This window comes from Myotis yumanensis, unplaced genomic scaffold (assembly GCF_028538775.1).
Source record: "Myotis yumanensis isolate MYYU_CA2020_CCGP unplaced genomic scaffold, mMyoYum1.0.hap1 SCAF_20, whole genome shotgun sequence".
NCBI classification, from domain to species: Eukaryota; Metazoa; Chordata; class Mammalia; order Chiroptera; family Vespertilionidae; genus Myotis; species Myotis yumanensis.
Window position 1 is genome coordinate 12120335 of NW_027223771.1, and position 18226 is coordinate 12138560.

Here is an 18226-nt window from a genome sequence, read left to right on the forward strand (position 1 = left end):
AAGTCTTTCAGATATAAGTCTTATGTCAATCAACACCAGCAAGTTCACACTGGAGAAAAGCCATATGAGTGTACAGGTTGTGAAAAGTCCTTCCATGAGAGTTCTACCCTCATTCGCCATCAGAGAATTCACACTGGAGAAAAGCCTTATGTGTGTAGTGATTGTAGAGAATCTTTCAGATATAGGTCTGATGTCAATAAGCACCAGCGAGTTCACACTGGAGAAAAGCCATATGAATGTACAGATTGTGGGAAGTGATTCCGTAAGAGTTCCACCCTCATTCAACATCAGAGAATTCACACTGGAAAAAAGCCTTATGAGTGTACAGATTGTGGGAAATCATTTACCCAAAAATGTAACCTTATAAGACACCTGAGACTTCACAGTGGAGAAAAGCCTTAAATGATTAGGGAATGTTTCCTTTTTCTTACTCAGAATAACAACACTGAAGTTGATGTTTCAGTGAACTGGAAGACACCCACTCAGATGAGGTACACGGTTAAAGCAGAGTTTATTCTGCTATATTTACATATTATTTATTTTTCATACCAACAACTCTAATCCTACATTTCCCACACTCTACATTTTCCTCCCTCCCTTTTATAATCTCTCTTTCTGACTTTCTCAGTCTTCCATGCAATCATTCATTTTCCATCCTTTAGATTAGTTCATATTTTTTATATTTTTTTGTGCACTATAAGGTGTATACTTTTTTTTTTTTTTTTTTTACAAATACTGCTTTCCTTAATGCCACAGATATTTTTAGGTCCAATACAAATTTATTATGTGAATATTGAATTTGTTTTGTTGCTGAGTATTGTGTTCTATTGATAACAACTTTATATATTCATCTCTCTATAAAATTGGTTATTTCCAGATTTGGGGTATTATAAATAAATCTGTTTGGAATATTTGTGTTCAGTTATTTAATAGATCTTTTACTAGTCAAACATTTGCAATCTAGGCTAATATTTCACATTTTAACGTTTGAAGAACTGTGATCTAAAATGGTCATGCACTTTGCCTTCCCACCCAGGCACAGTATATAAAAATTCCAGTTTTTTTCAACCCTGCCATCACATTTGGTGGTTAATCCTTTTACATGGTAGGCCTGGAATTGCCTATATGTGAAATTGCTTTCGTTTTAATTCTATTCCATAAGAATTTTTGATGGTGAACATTTTTTCATATTGTCTTTATCTCCTTTGTTAAAATGTTGGGTCAGGATTTTTGCCTTTTTAAAAATAACTTATTATTTTAACCTATATGAGGACACTTCACAGTCTGAGATACATATTTGAATTCCACTCATTCCTCTATAACTCAACTGACTTCTTTCCTGTATGCAACTATAGGTTTTTAATACCATAAGGAAAACTGATTTTCTCAATTTTTATTCTATGTACAATTTAAGCCCACGTGTACCTTATACTTACAGGTTTTATATGCATGGTTAACATTCTCCACCATTCTTCTATAAGTCTAAGCATTCAAAAACACATTAAGTGAATTCTAAGTTCATAGTCTTTGTTAATTTCCATCATAGAAATACCCTCATTGTGGTTAGTTTCAAACTGCCAAAATGATGGCACTGAACAAGGATATATTTCAGTAGCAAATCATTATATTTGTGTACATGGCAGTGGGAAGGGAGCAGGTCCCTCAGCCAGGCCTGCACCCTTTCACAATCCAGGACCCCTCCGGGGATGTCCAACTGCCAGTAATGTCAAATTGGGCCTAAACTGGCAGTTGGACCTCCCTATGGCAATCCGGGACTGCTGGCTCCTAACTGCTTGCCTGCCTGCCTGCCTGCCTGCCTGATCGCCCCTAAACCCTCTTCCTGCCTGCCTGATGCCCTTAAATGCTTGCCTTCCTGCCTGAGTGCCCCTAACCACTCTTCAATCCTGATATTATGACCTCTGAAATAGTGGTGTCCTGGGACTGTCTTACATCTCTTCTAGTCCTTGGACCTGGGGCACTGGAACCTCTTATTAATCTTTCCTGTACACTGCTTACTTTCAGACAATTGAATGGAAACAGTGTATTTTGTAGAATACATGTTTGAATCAGATCATCCCCATGGGACCACAGTCAACATTCATTTCCTTATCATTCTGTGTTTTTAGGTTTTTGTCAGAAAATGGAAGATAAGGTGGCAACTTCTGTGTAGAGTGTATCTGTGGAAGGTCAGTCACAGGTCAGGGCTTCTAACACAGCTCCGGCAAGCCAGAAAGCCCTTCTGTGTAAGTGTTGTTTCTCAGTGGTAAAATATACCCTGCACCTGACTTAGTTAGAAGCAGCATTCTTTGGGGATTCATGTGTGAAAGTATTCTCTTTGAGTGACAAGCCTCACCAGTACTCAACACCATAGTATTCCTATGGGAGAAAAGCCATATCAGTGTAGTGATTGTGGAATGTTCTTTAGAAAAAAGTTACCCTAATTCAGCACCACAGAATTCACACCGGAGAAAAGCCTTAGGAGTGTAGTGATTGTGGGAAGTACTTCCGTGATAGCTCTAACCTCATTAAACACCATAGAGTTCACACAGGAGAAAGGATTTAAATGGGCAGGGAGTATTTTATCTCTCTGACTCAGCATAACAACACCTACAGAGAAGGTTTTAGACCCATTTACCTAAATATAAAAACCTTTTTGTCAGAACATACACTCTGCTAGATTCCTCATAAGTTTCAGGATCTAGTGGGACTTTAAGGAGCTGCGTTGCACTTGCTAACCTCCTTGGGCCCACAAGCCTACTGATGTCACTGTGAGTATTTGTGCAGAAGCTATTTCACCTCTACCACCTGGCTCACCCGAAGAGTATGCAGCATTCACAACCCCTCCTTGTTCAGAAGTTGTGCTTGAGAAAATTATGAATACTCAGTCCTGGCTGGATCTTCATTCCTTTCTCTATGACTAGAGGATTGTTCTGACCCAGGTTTCATCCAGGGCACCTGTCCTTAGCCAGGAAGTGCTACCTCTGTCAAGGACATTGTGCTTCTCACATCATGTGATGAATTGTTTCAGATTCCAATTCACTAACTTGCAAACCTCTTGCTGTCCTTTGCTCTGGTTTATGATCTTTTTGTAAAGGTGTTTTTTCTTTTGTACCATTAGTTTTGTTGGTTCTATTCACACCCTGAGATGAATGGAAAAACTTGTGATCTGTCAGCATGTAGGGTAAACAAATATAGTGGCTCCTAAACTTTCTGTGCTTTGGAAGGCACAGCATGATAACAGAACATTTCTCTTTGTCAAATGTTGGCTTATTTTGTATTGCTGCCCAAGGTCTTAAAAGAAAGACTGCAGTACTTTCTGGTTCAAATTTGTAGTCTGGTGCCTCTTTTATTGGTGAGGTCAATGTTTTCCATGAAGAGAAGGCCTTCACTATCTTTCCGTGAACAATGTGAATTATATTCTCCATCACAGTATGTATTACCTCATTCTCAGCAATGTTAGGGGAAATCCTCCCCACATACTGTAAAGGTGCCATGTGCCGAGATGTATGAAAATTCATATGCTGGTGTCATTTGTTGTAAGACTCTGATGTTTAGATGGAACCAACATTAGGACAGAAACACTGTATTCATAGTGAATGGGAAAGACTACAGTGACTTAGATGAAAAGTGCCTCTTCTGAACATTTTCCACAAATGATCAAAGGTCTGTGGTGTTGGGGTCAAACCCCAACAGGTCCAGGGTCCCTAAAGGTGTGGACAGAGTCGGAGAAGAAGGAATGACACGGAGACAGCATTCAGTTGATCAGCAGCCTAGCCAGGATCTCCAGCCAAGTTCTGTCTAGGTTCTCCAGCCAGGTTCTGTCGCCAGGTTCTGTCTTTTATTGTCTTGTTACATCTGTATTTATACCAGTTGATTTTAATCCTATCAACTTCTATTCCAAAGGTCAGGGCGTTTCTTATCTCCATTCCAGGGAGTAAATATTATGTGGCTTAAGCATGATTGTTTGTAGTTAAAGTGATTAACTACCCCCTGGCACTTAGTTAAGGGGTTTTATTCCCTCCTTAACTTCAGGGAAAAATCCCTGCCTGGGGAAACAACCTTTCTCAGAGAGGTGACCTTGGTTAAAACACATAGCGCCAAGAAGGTGAGCAAACATTAGGAAGAGTATGCCATATACACCAAGTCCCTTGAAACATATGCTGTGCAGATGTTTCTTCCCTGCAGCGACTGTGTCAAGCAGCAAGGATGGACCGGCTTCCAGCACTGTGGCTTATGTGACCTTTGTGTACAGTTCTCAGGACCTCCATACCTGTTTCCTGTGGCTGACGTCATTGGCAGAAAAAAATAATCTAACAGGTTTTTTCTATTCCCCTGGCCCTTCTGGGTTGTTCAGCTCAAAATTTGCTCATCAGTCAAGACCTAAAAGATAGGGGAAGGATAATCCTGTAATCAGTCTAAAAATGTGTCTTTTGTAACCAGTCAGAATTCCTGTTGATTCTGATGGCTATAGTCTTCACTGCTTGCCAGTGTTTGCTGCCACTGAGACAAGGCTGTTCTGCCCAGGAAATGAGAATTGACATGCAACAAAGTGCACTTTTCTAATGTGTACTACTTGGTGAGCTTTGACAAAGGATAAAACTGTGAAACCGTCACACATGAAATATGATTATCTGTCACCAATATACCAGGTGAGGCAAAAATTGATTTAACAGTTCTAAGAATACTAAACAGAGATTCTTTTAAAAAATATTTGAATAGCCCTGACCGGTTTGACTCAGTGGATAGAGCGTCGGCCTGCGGACTGAAGGGTCCCAGGTTCGATTCCGGTCAAGGTCATGTACCTTGGTTGCGGGAATATCCCCAGTAAGGGGTGTGCAGGAGGCAGCATATCGATGTTTCTAACTCTCTATCCCTCTCCCCTCCTCTCTGTAATAAATCAATAAAATATATTTTTAAAAATATTTGAATAATTAGTTTTATTGTTTGTTTCTTTGTTTTATGGAGAGGAAAGGAAAAGGGAGAGGGAGATAGGATGTTCTCTTGCCTCTTCCCTGCCACCTACAGGTGATGGAGATGGTCATGTGCCCTGACATGGAATGGAACCAGCGACCTTTCAGTGAATGGGGACCACGCCCAGTCAACTGAGCCATATTGGCCAGGGCCGAGTATATTCTTGTATTATTATTTGTTAATTATATTTGTTCATACCATCAAATCTAAACCTATTTTTGATACCTCCTGCCCTTTTATAATCTCTCTGTTCTCCTCAGCCCTCAATGCAGTCATTGATAGTCCTTCCTATACAATAGATTAGTTCATATTTTTCATAATTTTATAGGCACTATAAGGTGTGTTGTTTACCAAATAGTAGTTTTCTTCATGCAACACATTTATTTGAGATTGAACACTTATGTGTATAGATACTTTTTGACTGGTGAGTAGAATTGTGTTCTATGGATACTGACTTTGCCTTTGATATGTCTATGATGATGGTTATTTCAAGGTTTCAGGTATCATAAATAAATCTTCTGGGAATATTATTGTTCAGTTATTTCTATTTATGTATATGTTTTACTTATCAAACTGTTGTTGTGTAGGTGAATGTTTCACACCTTAACGTATGTGGAAGTGTGACCCAAAATGGTCATTGTTTTTGCCTTCCACAAAACCACAGTATAAAATAAATCCAGTTTTTATGCAACTCTGCCAGCACACGCAATGGTTAATCTTTTGAAAGAGAACCCAAAATTGAGACTAGTGTTAACTCACTTTTGTTTTAATTCTATTTACCTAAGAATTTTTGATGGTGAACAGTTTTTCACACATTATTTACACTGTCTTTATCTCCTTTGTTAATAAAGTCAGCTTCTAATCTCTTTCAAATTGTTTACATAAATTCATTATTTTAACCTGAAGGTGGACTGTGTAGAATCTAAGACAGATGTTTGAATTTCACTCATTCCTCAATGAGTCAAGTGACTTCTTTGCTATATGGAACCACAGGTTTTGAATACTGGAAGGAAACTTGTTTTTCTTCATTTTTATTTTATGTTCAATTTAAGCAAACTTGTAGCATATACTTATACATTTATTCTGCATTGTTTACATTCTCCGGTACCACTTTTTTAAGTTTAAGCATTGAATAATACATTAAGTGAAGAGTAGGTTTATAATCTTTGTTAATTTTCCTGTTGTAAATACTCTCATCATTGTCAGTTGCAAACTGCTAAAATGATGGCATTGAACATAGACCTGTTAAGATATATCAGTAGCACATCATTATATTTTACTTGCAACATACTGATACAGTAGCAAAAAATATGCTCAAGAACTCTCAAAGTAAAAAGAATTATTGGGAACTGTCAACTTTTAATACTTTCTTAAATTTTGATGTGAGTATATTTGATTTAATGTATATATTTTTAAGCATCTGCCTTTGGTGTTTCCATGCATTCCTGCATGGCTGAAACCAAGTTCCTCCTGCCCTTATCAGTGCCTCATTCTTGGCATATAAAAAAACAGATGCAGCCGAAACCGGTTTGGCTCAGTGGATAGAGCGTCGGCCTGCGGACTGAAAGGTCCCAGGTTCGATTCTGGTCAAGGGCATGTACCTGGGTTGCGGGCACATCTCCAGTAGGAGATGTGCAGGAGGCAGCTGATCGATGTTTCTCTCTCATCGATGTTTCTAACTCTCTATCTCTCTCCCTTCCTCTCTGTAAAAAATCAATAAAATATATATTTAAAAAAAAACAGATGCAAAAATGCAGTCTGCCTTAGAAATAGTTTACCTGAAATATACCCATGTAAAAGACACTTATGAAACCCCATGAATCTTAGCTTGCCTTCCACCACTCTCTGTCATCATGATGGTTTTTGTATCTATCTACTCACACATTATTGGGTATTATACATAAATTGCTACATATGTCTTGCTGTGGCCAAATAGCTCAGTGGGTCGGAGAATCATCTCAATGATATGCCAAGGTTACAAGTTCTATCAGCGGTTGGGCAATTACAAGAATCAACCGCTGAAGGTATGAAAATAATGGAACAAAAGAACTGTGTGTGTCTCTATCCCTATTTTCCTCTCACTCTAAAATCAATATATGTGTTTATTCACCCAGTCAGTCCACACACATGTGAACACCAGCACAGCTCAGGGGCCCCATAGTGACCAGCAGCCAGGGCTCACATGAGGGTAGAGCAGGCAATGGTCCAGAGAACAGTATGCGAGGTGCTGTTGCTGTAAGTGTGGCAGGTGGGGATCCTGGGCTGAGCTGCACAATCACCCACAGGGGATGATGGCATCCCTGGGACTAAAAACAAGCTGGAAAAAGCTTTGGTCTAAGACAGTGGTGGGCAAACGGCGCTCAGCAAATCGAGGCTCGCGAGCCACATGAGGCTCTTTGGCACCTTCAGTGTGGCTCTTCCACAAAATACCGACTTCTGCGCATGGGCCACGAAGTTTCGATCACACTGTATGTGCGCGCCCGCACATGGTATTTTGTGCAAGGGGCCAAAGAGCCGCATGTGGCTCGCAAGTCACGGTTTGCCGACCATGGGTCTAGGACATGCCACTTGTGGTTTCGGCACCTCCAGTCAGGGGCTGAGACTGGGTTATTTCACAATCAGATGGTTGAGAAGCCCAGAACCTTTCAGGTGTTAAGGCTGGGAGCAGCAGTGATAGCTGGGCTGGTGGGTGTGTGTGGGCAGGAATAACCCAGGGCAGTTGCCAGGGAGAGTTGGTGCTGGGCCGAGTATGTGGCTCTCAGTCCCTCCCTAATCCTAGTCCAGGCTGGTGGCTGCTCTGTTCTTTGGGGCCATGATTAGTGGGAAATGGAACAAGCTCTGTTGCAGGTGTTCCTGGGATGTCATGACCTGGGATCAGCATGTGCTACAAGAAAACTTTGACCCAGGCAGGGCCAGCCTAGTCCACTGTAATGAAGTGCTCCAGCCATTGCCCTGACCAGGGAGGGAGAGGAGCTGTCTCTGCAGAGGCTGAATCCCTATCTGCCCAGCAGGAGGGGTGCAGGCTGCTGAGCCAGATGGTCCTGGGTTACCAGTGTCTTGAAGTTTAGCCACTAAGGAGGTTCCAGATATTTATCAATCCAGAGAGAGAACGTGTCCCTGATCTTTCCTTCATGGGTAAGCATCCACCCTGCTGCACTGAGACTGCTCTACTGCCTGCACAGCCCACCCCTCTACACCCTTTCCTGGCTGTGCCTGTGATGTTCCCACTGAAGGTGAGACATGCTCATGAAGTGAGTTGATGGACCCTGAACTCTGGGCATAGTGTGCTGCTGGGGTGTGTGGATGAAGGAGCAGAGAGGTTGGGGTCTGGGACAGGGCTGTAGAGGGGCAGGGTCCTTGAGTGGTTGGGCTGAGGAAAGACTCTAGGAATGAGAATTGGAATCGGACTGGATATAGAGGCAGCAGCCAAGGGCGCATGGACACTGTTGACCCCAACTGTTCCAGACTCTGGAGATACAGAGTCCCCTTCCCTTAGGAGCTGGAGTCCTAGTGGAGGACAGCCCACAGACAGTGAACAGGACAGCTGTGACAGGCGACAGGAGCTCAGGCATAAGATGAAGCCGGTGGTGGTCAGTGGGGGCCTCCCTGAGAAAATCCGGGAAGGGGTGGCAGAGTCCAGTTGGAAGGCCTGCTGGATTTAGGGCTTCCATTTGGGAGATGCCCCATCACCGGTTGGGGCAATTACAGGAATCAACTACTGAAGGTATGAAAGTAATGGAGCAAAAGAACTGGTGTGTGTGTATCTCTCAATCCCCATTTTAATCTCACTCTAAAGTCAGTATATGTGTTTATTAACCAGTCAGTCCACACACATGTGAACACCAGCACAGCCCAGGGGCCCCATGGGCTGTGCTGGTGTTCCCCCAATTTGGGACATGAAGGCAGGTCACTGTGGCTGCTTTGGACAACTGGAATTAGAAAGGGGGATCCTGGCTGGCATGTGGGCGCTGTGGCAGGACTTGACCTTCTCCTCAGGAGGCCTCACAGTTTGCCTCCAGCCCCAGGCTGTCTTCAGAAGAGGTTATGGGCAGCCCCTTCAGAAAAATCATTGCCAGAGGGAAATTCACAGTCCTGAAAGCACATAAAAAATCCAGGGGCTTGAACATGTTTGCTTATTTATGAGTAAAAGTGCATTTGCAAATTGCTTTAGTTTATTCACCACAAGGATAGTTCTCCAGGGCAAAATGACAAAGACAGAAATGTACAAGGAAACAGTGATGATGGTAAGCTTCCACAGAATTTCAGAAACTGGCTGGAGGACACTGTAATGGGGCAGGATATACAATAGATGAAATACTATGTGAGATAATGCCTTAGGCATTTACAATACATTTGTCTCAGGAAATCATCTTTATAATCCCAACACCAGCCTCCAACAGACTGTCAAACTTCAGAAGGAAGTCAGGGGAAGGAGGGGATAAGGTATCAACCAAAGGACTTATATGCATTCATATAAGCGTACTCAATGGACACAGGCACTAGTGGGTAAGGGCATGTGCTGAGGCGTGGGGGTGGCTGGGCAGAACTCCATGGGGGAAAAAGGAGTTATATGTAATACTATATGTAATACTTTACACAATAAATTATTTAAAAAATAGGAATAAAATAAAAGGAACCATGACCTCCTGATTCTAGGTTGAAGCTCAACCACTAAGCTACACCAGCTGGGCTGCATTATTTTAAAATTTACCAAAGTACATATTTTTTATTGTTGACATATTATCAATGTCTCCCATTTCCCCCTCTGTGTATATTCTTTGGTGAATCTCTTGCATTTCTCTCCACTCCTTCCCCTCAGAGATCCGTTAGTCGACTCCAGTTAGCCAGGCCTCTGGTCCCATCTAGTCCCTTCCCAGGAGTCACTTGCTGGGCCACAACACCTTAATTCACCTAAGTCAGGGGTAGGCAACCCCTGGCATGCGTGCCAAACATGGCACGCCAGTAACTTGCTGGCACACGAAACGCTCTCTTATAATCTATTTACAATTTTTTTCTTAATATCGACTTTTTTATTTTTCAGATAAATTCATTGTAGGTGCATCTTAGATAAATAAATAATTTTACATAACAAGTTATCTTAAAGGCCATAGACATGGATTGACGAAAGAGGGGAAGACCAATTTCAATAATGTCAAAAACAAACTATTGAGGACTTGGAATGCCATTCCAGAAAATTTTTTCTGTTTAAAAAACTTTGCAACAGCGTTACTCTCCATGTTTTCATCCAAATACGCTTATGAATCTTTGTTCTCAGTGATGAATTTTGTTAAGTCTCGTAATAGGAGTAGCCTGATGGATGAAAGTAGTAGCTCATGAGAGAAACCAGGATGGCGGCATAGGTAAACACTGGAAATTGCTGCCTCGCACAACTACTTCAAAAATACAGCTAAAAGACAAAACGCACATCATCCAGAACCACGGGAAAGCTGGCTGAGTGGAAATTCTACAACTAGAAGGAAAGAGAAAAGCACACTGAGACTCAGAGGAGGTGTGGAAGTAAAGTGCAGAGGTACGGAGGTGCCCGCTGAAAGGGCTAGCAACTGAGGATACAGTTGTCTTTTTCAATTGGGAGGGAGACACAAGCTTCTGACTGCTCTGAACTCCAGTTCCAGGAGAGTCTCTGGGAACCCAGACTCATATGGGGAGAAACTGGACTGTCTGGCATCGGTTGGAACTCGAGGGCGGCTTTCTCTCAGAGGTGCTTGCAGTGATTACTGGGACACTGAGACCTGTGGCCTCTTAGCTGTCTCCTGCACGTCCCCAACCCCAGCCAACTGAGAATTGAACCTACAACCCATGTGTGTTCCCTGTCCAGGAGTAAAACGGTGACCTCATGGATCATAGGTCAATGCTCAAGCATTGAGTCACACCAGCTGGGCTATATTACTAGTATTTAAATTTTTTTAAAAAAAATAGCTCGGCGGTTGCAGCGGCGGCGGTGGCAGCAGAGGAGGAGATACGGCTGTCAGGTGGTGGCTGGACCTGGCCATGGCGCCCGCTGATGCCTGTGCTTACTTCTGCTGCTCCTGCCGCCGCTGCCGAGGGCGCCTCCAGAGCCTACTCGGACCGCTACACAGTCTACTGGAACCGCAGCAACCCCAGGTTCCACGCGGGTGGGGGGGACGACCGGGGGCTGCACGGTGGAGGTGAGCATCAGTGACTACCTGGACATCTACTGCCCGCGCTACGGGGCGCCGCTGCCTCCAGCTGAGCGCATGGAGCACTAGGTGCTGTACATGGTCAAGGCGAGGGCCACGCCTCCTGCGACCACCAGCAGCGCGGCTTCAAGCCCTGGGAGTGCAACATGCTCGCAGAGCCCGGGGGCCGCTCAAGTTCTCCGAGAAGTTCCAGCTCTTCACGCCCTTCTCGCTGGGCTTCGAGTTCCGCCCGGGCCACGAGTATTACTACATCTCTGCCACACCACCAATGCTGGTGACCGGCCCTGCCTTCGGCTAAAGGTTTATGTGTGGCCAAGCAACGAGACCCTGTGTGAGGCCCCTGAGCCATCTTCACCAGCAATAATTCGTGCAGTAGCCTGGGCAGCTGTCAGCTCTTCCTCAGCACTGTCCCGGTACTCTGGACCCTTTTGGGCTCCTAGTTCTGGCCCACGTGATGCCGGCCCCACCTGGACGACCGAATCCAAGACCAAGTAGAGGCGCCTGGCTCTCCCTCGACTGGTGCTGCCCCCACCTACAGGGGGTTTCTGCCCGCTCCAGAACCAGCCCCAGTGACGGGGACAGCCAACAGCCCCTGATGCCTGAGGGGCAGGGTGTCAGTACAGCCCCTGAGCAGACCATCTCCTCAGGGGCACTGGAGATCCTGAGAAACTATCAGTGATGTTTGGTTTTTTTGTTTGTTTATTTTTCATGGTTGGATCAAAAAGGCTTGAATTTTTAATTTAATTTATTCCTTGCTGTTGCCAGTGACTTTGAAAGGAAACACATTAGTTTTGGGGGAGGTCCTTGGCCCCCTGGGGGATGGGGATGGGTGACCTCTAGTCTGGTTGCTCCATTTGTTGGGTCCTGGCTGGAGACCACTGCAGACCCCCCAGATGCCCCAGGACAGGCCCGCATGAGGCAGAAGGGTAAAGGTGAGACCCCTGGATTCTGGCCCAGGACTCTGAACCCACCTCAAATTCTCATCCCCTCAGCCCCACTCTCCGCATGCATGGTGATTGTCTCCCAGAGTGGAAACCCACGCTGTTTCACCAGAGGCCCCTGGAGTTCCAGCCATTCCGAATTACAGCTCCCGACTGTGCTCCACAGCCTCTCTCCATCACCCCTGAGCCCAAGAAGACCTTACATTTCTGTAAATAGGGCCAGGAAGTATATACTGTGGTTTATTTTTACTGCATTCCTGAGGACGTACTGGACAGTTTCTTCTTTTCTCACATCTTCAGGGGCATCTTTTATTTTGGTGGGAGGGTGGGTGGACTTTTTAGAGTAGAAGCCACATTTTGCAATAAGCTTGTTCGTCTGTCAGAGCCTTCTTACTCTACTCTGTGACTAAGAATGTTTATAAGAAAAAAGAAAACAGGACACTACAAGATGGGGGTGGGCCTGCCAAAAAGAAACCCCCCTCCCAAAGACACTTTAATGAAGTAAACAGCACATTCATACAGATTTCATATTTCTACCCACCTTTCCTGGTCTGTATTTTATAGATATTATATATAAATACATATCGTGCACAGCTGCTTGGAGACCACCAGGCATTCCAGCTGGCAGGGGGTGGGGTGTTGGGAGGGGACTTTTGTAGGGGTTGGCCTGGGTGGTGGTGTTGCCACGCCTGGAGCTGGTGACAGGGCCTCCCCTCTCCCGTCACAATCAACTTTGGATTCTGTATTTTTTAATAAAATAAGCAAAAACCTCAAAACCAAAAAAAATTTTAATGCATTTATTATCGTTGATAGTATTACAGATGTCTCCCATTTTCCTCTGTGCATATATTCTTTTTTTTTGTAAATATATTTTATTGATTTTTCACAGAGAAGAAGAGAGAGAGATAGAGAGTTAGAAACATCGATGAGATCGAAATATCGATCAGCTGCCTCCTGCACACTCCCCACTGGAGATGTGCCCACAACCACAGTACATGCCCTTGACCGGAATGGAACCTGGGACCCTTTGGTCCTCAGGCCGATGCCCCATCCACTGCGCCAAACCGGTTACGGCTGTGCATATATTCTTAGGGGGATCTCTCCCAGTCCTCCCACACCCATCTCCTGGGAGATCTTCCAGTCTGTTCCTGTTAACCAGGTCTCTGGTCCCACCTTGTCCTTCCCAGGGCCACTTGCTGAACCACATCACCTTTATTCACCAATGTCATTGGCTGGGATGCTAGCCCGCCCCTTGAACTTGGAGAAAACTACATTACCCAGGAAGGAATGCGTGCACGTGGGCAGAGCTAAGAGGCACATTTGGTGTGAGAAAACTACATTACGCAGATAGTAATGCGTACACGTGGGCGGAGCTAAAAGGCACTTTGGTGTCAGTGCATCCGGTTGGGCGGGACTTCCGCCTTCCTCCTCCTGGCGGGCATTTTGACCTCTTTAGTTTCTTCAAGGACTCAGAGGCTTCAGCCCACTGGTCGTGAGTAAGAGGAGGCCTAGGAGGCAGCGTCCTTGCTGTGCAGGGTGTGTCTGAGATTTGTTGAGCATCAACAGGCGGGGATTGGGGCCTCCGTGCCTCCCGGACTCCTCTGCTTACAGCCTTCCCGCAGCCTCACCCCACTTAACCCTCCAGCCTTGGGGACTGGAGCCTCTCAGTTACTGCAGCCCAGGAAGCCGCATCCAGAACAGTGAGTCGATCGTGGATGACACAGGGTGTGATGGGAAATAGCCACAGGCTGCAATGCCACCTTCTAAGGACACGGGGGTGGGGCTGAGCCTGGAGGCGTAGGAGACCCCTTGCCTCTTTGGGGTCTAAAGGCAACAGAGAAGATGAGGTGTGGTTTTGCACGAGGAGTTTTAATTTCATTCTCAGAACGCTGGGGCCATAGATGGTTGTGAAAATAGAGGGACATTTTCTGAGGTAGGATTCTAACTTTTCCTAACATTGCTCAGAGGAAGGACAGACTGGAGGACAGAGGACAGCGCTGTGGACAGGGAGGGGAAGTCCTGTGAATGATAAGGGAACTGGCAAGAGTGAGCACTGAGCCCTGAGATAATTCAGGCATCTGGAGGGCACCTGGCCTCTGGGCTGGACAAGGGCACTGAGCAGCCTGAGCCCATAGAGCCTGGTTTTTGCCAGGCTCTCACAGACCATTTTCTTTCCACAAATTGCTGCAAATGCAGAATCGATTAGGTGTACGGGTTTGTGGAACTTGTTTCAGGGTCTGACACACTTGTGGCCTCTGATAGAGTGGAGTCCTTGGCCTAGCCAAGCTGCTCTTGTAGCCCTGGGACCTGGATACTTTGAACAGACACTAAGCCCAGAATCCTAAGTCCACCACGAGGGCTTTATGAAGTGGACCTTGTTTCTGGCAACCAGTGTAATGAGTGGGCGGTCCTTCAGGGCATAGGTTCCAGAATATGCCAAGACTGGGAGTGAAGAGTAAGCTGATTCAGGAACTGACAGTATGGTTCATATATATATTAGATGTAGAAAGGAAGGGAGAGGTAGAGAGACAGAGAAACAGTGATGAGCAAGAAAGAAGGATCAGTTGCTGCCTGCACAACCCCTACTGTGGCTCTAGCCCACAACCCAGGCATGTGACCTCACCAGTGCATGTGACTATGCTCAACCGACTCAGACAGCAGCCAGGACTGTAGATCACTTTAACACAGGGAAGGGAATCATGGTCAGGTTGGTAATGATAGTAGTAGCTCAGAAGGGACAGTTTGAGCCTGAGTGCTAGCTTTCTTGCTGGATCCACTGTTTGTGGGAGGTGGGCGTTACAACACAGCATAGTGACAGAGGTGTCGTGTAGAGTGTAGGGGAGAGAGAATGGTTTTGCAGTGGGCAAGGCCTTTAAAAGATGAGTGGACCTGAAATTAATTGGAGGCCAAAGAGTAATTCAAACAAGATGAGATTGGGTTGGTACATATTTATTTCTCTAAACCCTCTCCAGGCTATTGTTGTGTCCCTCAATGTGACCTGGCTGGTGGAATAACAGTCACTCTTGTGCATTAGCTTAGTGGCTTGAATGGTCATCTGTGAGACTCACTAAGCATGTGTAGAGGGCTAGCGCAGCTGGGACTGAATAACAATTAAGTGGAGAGATGTTGTCTGTGACTGGTGAAGGGACATCAAGTGCAGCACCACGGGAGGTGGGCTCTGGGTATCTGAAATCTGACTGTTGGTCTTCATAGTTTAGATTGCAGGAAAAAATAGTCATGGAGAGAAGCCTTCATAGCAGGACTCAAGGCTGCCTCTATGAATGTGGGGCAGTACTTGATCCTGTTTGAATTTAGCAAGCATTCTCTGGACCACACATGCTGAGTAGTAAGTAAGAGGGTGAGCAGATGACTATGGAGGCCGGGACTGTAGGAGTGCAGGTGTGAGAGAGGTGTGGAAGACAGAGTGATGTGCACTTGGAGAGGGAATGTGACTTCATAGCCAGAGCACCCTGACATTGACATAAGAGTGAATGAAGGGAGAGTCCATTTCTGGTGGAGTCTGGATGATAAAACAAGGGTAATTTTAGGGTAATTGCCTGAAAAGAGGGGTGTTTGGGGCTATCTGCAAGATGTCATGTATGTACCTACCTGCCTTTTGTTGTGGGGGGTGACATACTGATGGTTACAAATAAGATAGTATTCATCAGTGTTCCCTGGGCTTGAAAATCTCCACGAGCCTGGGTAAGGGAGCAGGGTCAAAGAGAAATGGATGATGGAGGTGGTAATCTGTAATTTTGGAAAATAAGGTAATTAGGAAACAACCCGTCTTCGCCACGGCAAATTTGTGTTACCTTTGTAGTTGTGCCTCTGGGAACGAAGCTGTGTGAGAGAAGTGTTTTTCAAAGAACTGTGTGCAGCAGGTAGTACAAAACAATGGCCTCAGCACTAACACTGACAGATGAGTGAATGAAAAGGGAGTCCATTTCTGATGGTGTCTTCATGATATGATATGGGAAATTTTAGGATAATTTCTAACAAGATGGGCTGATGTGGTGCTACATGCCATGTCCAGAGCTTAGGTGACATATATGTGCCCACTTGTCATTTCTAGTTGAGGGCTGACCCAGTGAACAATAGGAATGGGATAGCACACATCAGTGTCACCTGCACTTGAAAATCTCCACCAGCATGGGGAAGGGAGAACAGAGAAGGTTGAGAGAGAAATACATTACAGAGGTGGTGAACGAGAATTTTAGAAAAGAAGCTGGTTAGAAAACAACCTGTCCTTGTGATGGCTTATTCATGTCACTAGTGAAGATGTGCCTCTGGGAATGAAGCTGTGAGACAAGTGTGGATCCAAGAACTATGGGCAGCAGGTAATGCAAAGTGATGGCCTCAGCAAACTGGGATTGGAGTCGGAAGTGTAATGGGCATTACCATGTTGGTGTCTTAGAGGGACAATAGGAGGACAACATGGGTACTGCCTGACAAGACCAGTGTCAAGTCACTCACACTCCCTTTATGTGCAACATCTCTTCCTACCCTACGTTACTGACACCCACTGTTATTGAAAAGGGGCAGTGTGACTCACATTTGAGGATCGGAGCACAGGTATGTTCTAACTGCTCATCTGCCTTTATTGTTGTGGGAGATACAGCATCAATAGGAATATAAGGAGAGATTGACTTTGATGGGACCAAGGCCTGCTATCTTCTCTGATGTGGGGAGTAGAGGAAGCAGATGGATGTGCAGGGTGGGAAGTGTGATAAACTTGGCAGCTCAAGAGAGAATCTTATCATGGGATGTACTGTTTCCATTATGACAGGATATGAACTTTGAGGACGTGGCCATTACCTTCTCTCAGGAGGAGTGGGAGCTCCTTGATGATGCTCAGAGACATCTGTACTGTGATGTGCTGCTGGAAGTGTTTGCACTTGTATCATTCGTAGGTAAGACCTTCAACTCTCCTAGTGTCCTGAAGTGATGCCCACTCTTTATTTATTCTCCAGACATAGCACTCTCTCTCTCTCAAAGCAAGACCATGGGCTCTGCTCATTTCCCCCACTGTCTTGTCGAATGGGCTGTGGCTGCCAGTGCTGAGCCCTGCAGAGAGCCCTGATCAATAGACTCCATAAGCCTCCCTAACACCAGTTGCCTCAGAAACTGCAGGAAATGTCAGGGTGTCAGCAGTCTTACAGACAGCTTAATGGGTCCCTCCTGCTCTTCCTCTCCCAGGGAGGGTGACTGTATCCAGATCCATGGCCCCCACTTCTGCACCTTTCCTGTAGATAAGGACCTTGGTGAATGCCTGTGCCAGGTATCTTCTTTACTTACACGAACCAGGAGCTGTTCTTGTAAGACCCTCCTTCCATTGTTGTTTGTAATATTACCTTCTGTGAATATTATTGCAAACCGAATGATATGGGCAAGTGATGGCCACTCAACTCTGTTGTCTTTCATTGATTCTCAGAATATTTAGTTTGTAGATATTTCTAGAGAAGGAGGTGCAGGGAGAACCCTGGGTTTCTCCAGGGTGAATGTACAGGATGATCTCAGAGGATGAGTGTCAACTGGGGGGAGGTATGACATAAGGATGGTGTTCAGATTGTACCAGGAACCTGCTCCTGTCCAGTGGTGTTTGGTGCCAGTTCTAATGGCCACCCCTCATTTATACATTTCCCTTTCCATACTTGACCCTTTTCTGGCTTCTCATTCCATTAATGACTTCTTAGCTTTGGCTATCTTCGCCTTTGTGTCCTTTTTACATCACGTATTCCTCTGCACATCTCTTTCTGCAGTATACTACAACATGGACCTGTGCAAGTGTTATAAGGAGCACATACACTGAGTGGCCAGATTATTATGACCACCCCATCAGTACTTCATTGACGCTTCCAAAATACTGAATATTGAAAACTTCCTAAACAGATACTCTCAAAGTTTTATTATTATTATTATTTGCATAACTAATTCATTTCATTGTACTGATGGGGTGGTCATGATAATCTGGCCGGTCATAATAATCTGGCCACTCAGTGGACATGCTTAAATACCCTGAAAATACCAGCTGCTTGTTTATTGAGTTTTACTTGGAATGAGATGTAACCAACCTTCTGCACAGCTTACCCATGTCACCACCAGAGGAGATGTACTGAATGCTGCTGGCAGCAGGAT

General features: G+C 45.0%; 1 protein-coding gene and 1 pseudogene across 1 annotated transcript in view; one reads left to right on the forward strand and one right to left on the reverse strand.

Annotated features, from left to right (window-relative positions):
- LOC138998469 (zinc finger protein 211-like) overlaps positions 1 to 18226 on the reverse strand; it is a 232099-nt gene that overhangs the window by 75657 nt on the left and 138216 nt on the right. The gene's annotated exons all lie outside the window — the stretch shown is intronic.
- LOC138998535 (ephrin-A2 pseudogene) lies at positions 10994 to 11645 on the forward strand (annotated as a pseudogene).